The 9,198-nt window shown below is 44.7% G+C and overlaps 3 long non-coding RNA genes across 4 annotated transcripts in view; 2 read left to right on the top strand and 1 right to left on the bottom strand.

Moving 5' to 3' along the window:
* Window positions 1-3,994: 3,994 nt before the first annotated feature.
* Gm40546 overlaps window positions 3,995-9,198 on the top strand; it is a 37,862-nt gene continuing 32,658 nt past the window's right edge. Inside the window, exon 1 of the long non-coding RNA XR_870995.1 lies at window positions 3,995-4,279. This is a non-coding gene — a long non-coding RNA (predicted gene, 40546). The remainder of the gene's footprint in view (window positions 4,280-9,198) is intronic.
* Gm40545 lies at window positions 5,569-6,892 on the bottom strand. The gene is made up of 2 exons (XR_870994.1): window positions 6,807-6,892; window positions 5,569-6,195 (listed from the first exon to the last, which is right to left on the bottom strand). It is a non-coding gene; the product is annotated as a predicted gene, 40545 (long non-coding RNA).
* Window positions 6,830-9,198, top strand: part of A730094K22Rik — a 27,665-nt gene continuing 25,296 nt past the window's right edge. Inside the window, exon 1 of one of the 2 annotated variants that reach the window (XR_379700.3) lies at window positions 6,830-7,274. This is a non-coding gene — a long non-coding RNA (RIKEN cDNA A730094K22 gene). Of the gene's footprint in view, window positions 7,279-9,198 lie in introns of both variants that reach the window. The other variant, XR_379699.3, reaches the window with a different exon arrangement.

Raw genomic sequence — 9,198 nt, 5'->3', positions numbered from 1 at the left:
TGCCTGCGTACAAGCAATCATTTGAGAAATGAAGAGAAATGAGTTTGGTGTGTGTGTGTGTGAGATATTGTGTGGTATTGTGTGTACATTTAAACAGCAAGCATATAAACACACACGCATCGGTTATATGGGGACTAAGTCATTCTCAAATATTTCAGATCCTTTGTTTTCTTCTTCAAAAGCTACCCCCAACTGCTTTAAGCATTTGCAGCTGATGATTTTGATTTTTTAAAGTCAAGCATTCAAGTTAACCTTTAAGAAGCAAACCACCTCTAAAAGAAAGATGTAACCTTTCAATTGCCTTATATTTATTTATTTATTCATATTTTTTATTTAGCTTTAACTGACAATGAAAATAGCACTAACCTTCTTTCGTGATGGGCTTGGCATTTAGATATTTCTATTTGTTGATTGTGAAGTTTTCTCAGAACTTTAAAAGGCCTGTCAACAGCAATCCAACCCCTCCTCTAGTATCTCACCCACCTCCCCAAATGTTCCGAAGCGCCACTTTTCAGGCCAAGGTGTAATTAGTGCCCAGGCCCCTAGTGAATCATTGTTGATAGACTTGGTACCTGAGCATATTACTCTCCAAGAAATGACTTGGAGAAAACCTTGGGTCTTAAAGATGGATTCAGTGTAAGCCATTCTGAGGGGGAACTGCATGTGGTCTGGCATACTTAAAAGGAAGGCACTGGGCTTATTCCCTTAGCTATTGTTGGTCTAGATGTGAAAACATCAGATTTTATATGTTTTCAACTTCTACTTCTCCCATTTCTTCAGTTTAAAATGCTAATCACTCCCCTTTCAGGTACAGAGGTCTAGACTCCCAGTAACATCAATTGTAGTTCTCAGAACTGAGTATTCACACCAAGAAGAAAAGCTGTTTTTATAAAGATGATCAGAGTTGATATCACTCTTTACTTTTCCAATTCTTGAAAGTAGAGTAGCAATGGAAAGACTGATGTTTTTGCTAGCCCAGCCACTAAAGACCAGCCTAACCCAAAATATTTTCTCTCTTACTTTTTAAAGCACCCAATGGCTGTAACTTATACCCATTTAAAATAGCTCTAGAATGTAATTCCCCACCCCTAGGGTGTGTGTGGTCCTATGGCAGTCTTGTTTTCAAAACTAAATTTAGATAGACAGGAAAAACTAAGTAGACATAAACAATAAAAATGTCAACTTGTAGCATGTATGCAAGACTTTCAAAGTCTATTGAAAATGTGTTATGCTATGCACAAAATATAAACAGTCTTGCACATCAATCTATGAGTGCTGATTGGTTTAGTTTCTCTGTCCCAATTATAGGGAATACACCATGCAAAGTGGGGCTGTTTTATCTATAAGGTAGAATCGGTCATCAGTTCCACATTAGGGTACCCATATGGTGAATTGGAGGTGGGTTTTCAAGATGAAGAAATGGAATTTAGCCATCTCATATGGAAACCATGTTTGCCAATGTCGATGCTAGAGACCTGTGACAATCTGTATATTGCATTTTGATAGCGTTCAATGGTCAAGGGGTTTCTCTGTAGCCAGCTCAGGAGAATACAACAGGCTGAGCAAGTTGTCCAGAGTCGTACCTATCCACCCACACTGCACAAGCACAAGACTGTTCCTGAATGTAGGCATGAACACACTGTAACCTTGTCTTCAACAACAGTAGACTTGCTGAAAAGCATTATACCTTGTAAAACAAACAAACAAACAAAAGCTAGGACTTATTTGTGCAACTCTTTCCAATGTAAGTCTCAAAAAAAAAAATCCGAATATAAACACTGAGGAAATAGCGATTCTTTACTCCCCTCCCCCACCCTATCTATCCGGGAAATTTTTAGCCTCTGACAAAGAACTGAAGTTGTAGACGACTAGAAAAAAAGATTAAAAGACGAAATAGAGTTTGCTGACAGAGCCATTTTTGCCTAGAAGGCTATTTTAAAAGTATGGAAACGGGCCTGAGGAATGAGTAGAGAGGGTACTCTCAGCTAGTCTCTCAGTTCTTGCATAGAAGGTATGGCCACACATGGCCCTCTGGGTAACCTAAGGGGCTTGCTGCGCCTCTGCCAGCTGGGACGTGTTTTCAGGTCCCTTCCCCCCCCCGCCCCCCCCCGCCCCCCAGCCGAACCAGCAGTGCGCATGCGCGGCATGCAGCCCAGGGCTCCACGTGCTAATGAATATGCATGGTGCCCCCCCGCCCTTGGCGAGCGGAGGAGGGAATCGCGGAAGCTCCCGCCTGTGAAAGTCTCTGGCCTGACTCCCAAAATAGTGCGGCGGGGAAGCCGCACGTGTTTGTTTTCAAACCGCGCTGGTTTAAGTGAGTTCACAATGCCAGCAGAGGCTCGGGAAAACCTGCGGCCGCCACTACAAGAATTGAGTGGCGGGAGCGGTGCCGGGTTCTCGCTTTTCCCAAGCGCTGGGATGCTGGATTGCTTGGTTCGAGTTAGCCACGTATCCTGTTCCTGTGACTGGGCTCCTGGCTCATTCAGTGTCCATTCAGGCCCCCCCCCCCCCCCCACGTCCTAGTCCTTCTAAAGCGGGTTGTGGCAGGCAACCTGGCTATTCTCAGGCACATATCCTCTCCCCATCGCTCAGACAAAATGTCCGTGGATTCAACTAGTCCCTAGGGCCCAGGACAGTTTTTTCAAGGGCTCCACCGACCGTTGGAGGGGTTTTCTAGGGGCTTCACCCATCCTTTATTAGAGCCCAGTCCCGATGTGTGCCTATTCTGATGTCCCTCTCTGACCTTCCTTTAGCCTCTATGGCTTTTCTTCAAAGACCCAGCCCACCATTTACTGCACCAGAAGAGCCACCCTAGGATCTTTTATGGATCCCTCCCAAATACTGGTCAGTTTGCTGCTCTGCGATCCGGGACGCTCCTGGAGAGCTCAAACACGTCCAACGAGAGGATTAGTGCACTGAACAGCCTTGACCCAGACACCAGAAGGTGTGGACTTCAGGCTCTGGGGTAATGGTTTTCTGTCCTCATGGCATTTGCAGAGTCCTGTACATTGTGCAGTACTTTGAGGCTTATGGAATATTTTCAGAGCATCTGTATAATCTGTCGGACGGAGTGGCCAGCGTTTCTTCACAAAGATGTGGGTAGCAGCGGTCGCTGGGACAACTCTATTCTTTCATGGACTTGTAGAATTACTCCTTTTAGGTGTTTTCATTAAAACCCTGTTCAGTGATAGCACAGATGGCCTCTAACACTTCCATCAACTGAACAGGTAGAGCCATTTTTGTGGAGCTCGCGCTCTGTCAACAGCGAAAGCCCGAGTCACTGCCCAGTTCACACTGAAGTCTGTTATAGGGCCAGCACGACTCATGCTGGTCTTTCAACCTGACTGCTATCACAACCAAACCCTCTTCTGCCTCAGACGACTGAGGCTTTGAAGGCCTCACTACCGCGACAAGGCCTTTCTTCCTAGCTACCGTGATAGTTCAATGCCATTTTTCACTCAACCAATCTCACAGCTCCATAATGGAGGTTGCTTAGAGGAGAGCATTTGCAGTAGGGTTTTTGTATGCCTCGCCATTCCTTGTCCCCCCGAGGGTTAAGCCCACGGGGAAGCCTGCTCAAAGCCACTCACCCTGAACACTCAAAATAGTGGTTAGAACACAAAGGTTCAGTTAGTTTTCCGAGACGCTCACAGCTTCTGGTTGGTGCAGAATCCTTGAAACAGAAGCCATCCAAAGCTCGAGACTTGGGTCTTTTTCTAAGTTTGAATTCTGGGCCAGCCGGGAGCGAGACTTGGGCCTCTAGTGAGTGACGAAGGTCTGCGAAGGGGTTGCTGAGGAAAAAGCTCAAACCCAGCCTGAGTTCTGGTGTCTTTCCTCAAAGACCAAGGCCCAAAGAAGCCTTCTCATTTGGCGCAGGCTAAAGGAAGGGAGGGGAGGGGCGGAATGGAGTTGGAGGTCAGCACACTGAGGGGGTGGGGGGTCGGAGGGGGGGGGGATCGCTGGATAATGCGACTCAGCCCGTTGCTGCCTGGGAGCAGACTTAGTAGGCCGAGGACTGGGGGCGTCAGAGCCCGAGCCCCGGAGACTCAGATTCGAGAGGGGTCATCGGCTCCATGCCAGGTCAAGTTCAGTCTACACTGGCCTCAGCTTATGGGTGTGGGAGTTAGCAAAAGGAAGCCCCGACCCGCCTGCCGCTTTCTTTTCCACCACGTTCGCATCCTAGCCCCTTCCCAAATAGCTTGTCACTGGTAGAAATGATTCTATTCACTCCCGCTTCAATCAGCTGCCAAAGCTGTCTGAAATCTAGACCCTAGATCTGGTAAGTCCTGTTCTTCTCGGGCCCCCAAGTCACTTTCCTAGGTACAGGACTTCACTGCTGCGTGTAAGCGCGCGAGACCTTAGGCGCAAGCCACCAAGTTGGGCCATTTGGAGCAGTCAAGCCCCTGCAACCTTCGCTATTGCGGGGTTGTATTCCGAAAGAAGCCCCAAGAACATTGGCCTCGTAATGAGGCGTGAGATACTAGTGCCAGCCTAGCGATCCTGGGTTCTCTTTGGTCCTGGAGGAGAGAGGGAGAGAGAGAGAGAGAGAGAGAGAGAGAGAGAGAGAGAGAGAGAGAGAGAGAGAGAGAGAGAGAGCTTTTTATCGCTGGGTAAGACGACTGGGCAGGAGACTTGCCTGACTTCCCCTAGGCTATTTTTCATCACAAAGGTGTCCACCAAAATTTGCTCATGTTTTTATTGGGATTCTGTGAAATTATCATTATTACTGTTTTAAGACTTAAGATGTGCGTCACTCAAAAGCTTTTAAAGTATACATGCTTCTAGGGGAAATTTCACAATTGTTTTGTCTGCCAATATTGATTCTTTCCTACGAGAAATAAGAACTCGTAATTTTAAAAAATCAGCTACATTAAGACATGTTTACTAATGTGAAGAACGAAGCGGGGTAAACACAGAAAAACCAGCCATGGCGTTTCTAGCTGGAGCTCCTGTGTGCACTCTCATTGAAATGTGAGCGATGAATGGGGGCGGTGGTGATCAGGGTGCTGGCTGGAAGAGGGCTTTTGAACTGCTCTGCCCTGTTGCATAGGCCTGACCTTTGGCTGACATGGCCACGGAGCAGGCCGTTCGTTAACGAGGATTTGATACATTAGACATTCCAGCTGGGCATGTAAACCCACGCTCCGAGTCCAGATTTCGCTTAAATTAGTGTTCTAGGAAATGATCTTTCTAAGTCCCGAGGCTTAACCGAGTGTCAGGCAGGGCCCTGAAAAGGGCAATGAAGGATTCCGGGTAAAAGACACATTCTTAACTCCTTAAATAAATAAGCAACAAGAAGTAAAACAAAATAAAAAACATTTTGAATAATTCCTGGAATCCTCCACGGGTTCACTTTGAGGCAACGACTTATAGAAAAGACTGATCAGTTTCTAATGTATTCCGAGCTGAAAAATCTTATGGGGCAACGCTGGGGAAACAGAGCACAGTTACGGATACCCATAAGATATGACTATCTTACGATATATTAGAGTGTAACCACATATTTTCAGGAGATACTAGAGGGTAATACAAGCTTCCAGAAACACATGGAGAAAACATGACCAGAGGTTTTTTAAAAAGCCTTTTTAAAGTTCCACTTTCTTTAATTTGCTTCAACAACTTATGCTGAGACACGTTGGAACCCAGATAGGGAAGACTGGCCACGAAATCCCCCCAAAAACTTGTGCCTAACAGATTGAGCCTGCCGCTGGAGAAGTTGCAAGCAGGACAGGAAGGCCAGTGGCTTGGTGGGTTCGGAGGCTCCCTGGTATTTACTGCGACAAAAGGGGTGCTTTCCTTTCATTAGAGCCTCATCAAAACTCTCTTAGGGGATGCAAGACCAGGAAGGACTTTTCTTCCCCGGTCCTTCAACAGATCTCTCTAGCGGGTATCCATCGATGGGGGAAAATTCGCTTTTGCTGTAGTTCAAAGTACTGCAGGTTGGAAGTAGGTTGAGGCAAGGAAATCTGAGCTTGCAAACTTCCAATCACCGGCTTCTACTGCCGAAGCCCTGGGGAGTGTAGCAGTTCAGAGCCAGCTCCGCACACTGGAGCGCTGTCTTTCCTAGGCAGATTTTGCTGGAACAGCGCAGGGCTGGTTCTAGAGAGCCGGATTTATTATTGGAGAAAACTACAGTAAGCAGTGTTAGGACTCACATCTGTTCAAGAAGTCTCTTCCTCCGTTCCTTTCAGTCCTCTTGGTAGAAAATGGAAAAAAAAAAAAAAAGGAAATTAAACGAGAAAGGCCACTACTATCACTAAATAAAAAACAAACAAAAACTTTAAAAGCAAGAACTCCAGGGAGGGAAACTGTTCTTAAAAAACAAAACAAAACAAAACAAAACAAAAATCTTGAGTTAGGAAATCCTATCAGGGCTGGCCTGTGATAGATTGTCTCTTTCAGTCCCAGTTCTGTAGATTCAGACATTAGTCTTGGACCGGTGGCAACCTACATTTAGGTCCTCCGCACCATGAAGGCCAAAGTTCTTTTGGATAAAACATTTTTTCCCTATCTCCCTAAGAAGTTTTCAGCATTTGGGTCTCATAAAATCTGACCATAGAGATTAGGCAGGCAAAGAAGAAGGGAGGGTAGCTCCTGGCTAGTTAGGTAGAAAGCAGAGTTTATTTCCCCCAGAGGCGGGTCCCGGACAGATCTTCCAGTTCGTGACTCCAGCCTGAAGTTCACCATCACATTCTTTTCTTTTTCGGCCCTAGTTTTTGGAATCAGTACAAACCAATGCTGGCCCCAGTGAGAGTGAAAGGGAATCAAGTTGCCTGGATTCTGGCTTGGTTTTCTAAGTTACTCACCCCACTGTGGCCTTAGAGACTACCCTCACTTTTGTGTTTCCAGACTTGGTTGCAGTCTGGGAGCCAGTAGTCCCCGAGTAGCGGAAACTCAACTTTCCTGGGGAACCACAGACTAAGCTCCCTTCCTCCCTCCAGGGGTTAAAGGGGCCTTTGCCCTGGGCTCCCAATACCAGCCAGCCCCCTTCTCCTGTGGGTGGGGGCTGCTGGGGACCTGACGCAGGCAGAATGGCGGCTGACGTCATAGGCTGATGGTCGCAGGACCCTTGCCTGGCCGCAGCCGTCCCGCTGGGGCCTCGTTAATTTTCCTTCCCGCACTGGACGCACTGGGCGTAGCAAAGAAAGCGCAGACTGCTCTGGCTGCAGGTCCTATCCACCTTTTCCCTTGGGAACATAGCAGGAAAGGAAAGAGAAAGAGATTCGGTTTTTCAAAGCATCGAAACTTAACTTCTCACTTTCCTTCCCGTACAAGTAGGTATGAAACTTTCTACCTGGTTTGAGGGGATATTGGTTTTTGTAAATGTGGAAGACTCATCGGTACCATTTCTCGAGAAATGTCGCCAGGGACTTCAGCACCCCTGTAAACTCAGACTTTCTGCTTCTTCACCTAGAGTCCAGCTTCTTGGCCATTCGGCCAGAGCTTTAGCTGGAGCTCCTACACAGTTCTGCTTGATCGATAGAATGACTAGCCGTCCTCCCGTTCCCCCAGAGACATAGCCAAGATAAACAGGAGAGCCTTGCACTTCGGCTTCAGGAATAGAACTTTTTATTTGTAACATCCAAAGTAGGTTTTCTTTGTAAAAGCGTTTGTAGTAACTAATCTAAAACAGAATATTATATTAGTTTAAGCAGCAACTTCAATCATTCCATCCGTTCAAGTCCCAGTACCGATGCGTTTTCAGCAGGGCCACTCATGGAGAGGCCTATTCTCTCTTGGGTTCGTTCCTCGAAGTGGGCAGAGGGAAGAAAATCATGCGGTTCACAGTGCAGTGCCACAGGTGACAGAGAAATGATTTTCTGAAGAAACAGCTAACTGAAATTAGAAAAAATGCAAATACACACACACACACACACACACACACACACACACACACACACACGAAAAAGGCACTTTGCAAATCCAAGTGATTTGAATACTGTTTGTCATAATGAATTTCTTTGAAATTAGATAACTGAATGGAAAACCTTGCATATAAAAAGGCAACTTAGACAAATCTTTACTTGTTGTTGAAAAATAGCGGTTCTTGACAATACAGGATCATCCTCACGATTAAAAATGTAAAATGTATTTATCCAGTACTTACAGGATCAGAATACCAAGCCACTGTAGTTATAGCAATGCCCAGAAAGGTACCATCCAAGGCAAATGACTCAAACACAGAGAAAGACAATAGTCTGGGTTTTAATATTGTTTTCAAACTTTCACAGTACTGTAGACTTGTTTTCTGTCAACATTCTGATAATTTTATTGAACATTTTATTTGAAATTAATTCGTTTCTTAGCCAATAATTATTTGGCAACCACATACATTGATCTACAGAAATATGCAATGCTTATTTTTATAAAATGAGCAGATCAAAACATTTATAAGATTTATGTATTTTTGAAGGAGATTTTGGAGAGTTTAAGTGACCACCTTAAGTAAATCTACAATGTTTTACAAGCAGGCTTCAAATGAAACAATGTCTTGAATTATGTACTTGAAATGTTTAAAAAGGTTTGAAAGAAATGTTATTTAGGGTAAATAAAAGTAACAGAACAAAGGCTCAAGGTCAAAACTACTTCCCCTCACTGATCATTTTGTAATTTTTTTTTGTAATTTTATAGCTTGAAGTAGCTCATATCTAGACTTTTAATTAAAATTCCAAAGCCATGTTAACAGGATTGGGAAATAGTTGGGAGAAGAGGACAGTAGTTCACCAGCACTCACTCAGTAACTTCAGTGTTGCTATTTTATGCACTTCTTTTATGTTCCATAAGTCTTTCCAGAGGGCTTTGCTATTTTAAGTGCAGAGGGCTGAAATTTATGGGTCTATCACATATTCCAGACTATATGTGTAACATTAAAACTCGAGGGGAAAAAAAACTACACTAAAAGTCTGCTGCTATTAGGAGTTTTTAATCAATAAGTGTTAGAGATGTAAGGAATTACTTTTATGAAAGTGTTAAATTTCAAAGTCCTTATTTGTGCTTGTTGTTGTCTCCAAATAAGTAAGTTATCTATATACAGTTTGGAGCTGATTCCTTGGGGCCATGCAAGTTTGGTACTGTCTCATTAAGACTTCACTTTTTGACTTGACAAAGCTCAGATTTTTCTTTGTGAACTTCAGTACCCTGGACAAGATGGGCTCTACATTTAAAAAAAAAATCTCTCCTTCAAAACAGCAAGTTCGC

This window comes from Mus musculus, chromosome 9, assembly GCF_000001635.26.
Source record: "Mus musculus strain C57BL/6J chromosome 9, GRCm38.p6 C57BL/6J".
Taxonomy (NCBI): domain Eukaryota; kingdom Metazoa; phylum Chordata; class Mammalia; order Rodentia; family Muridae; genus Mus; species Mus musculus.
This window is presented reverse-complemented; position numbering and strand designations above follow the sequence as displayed.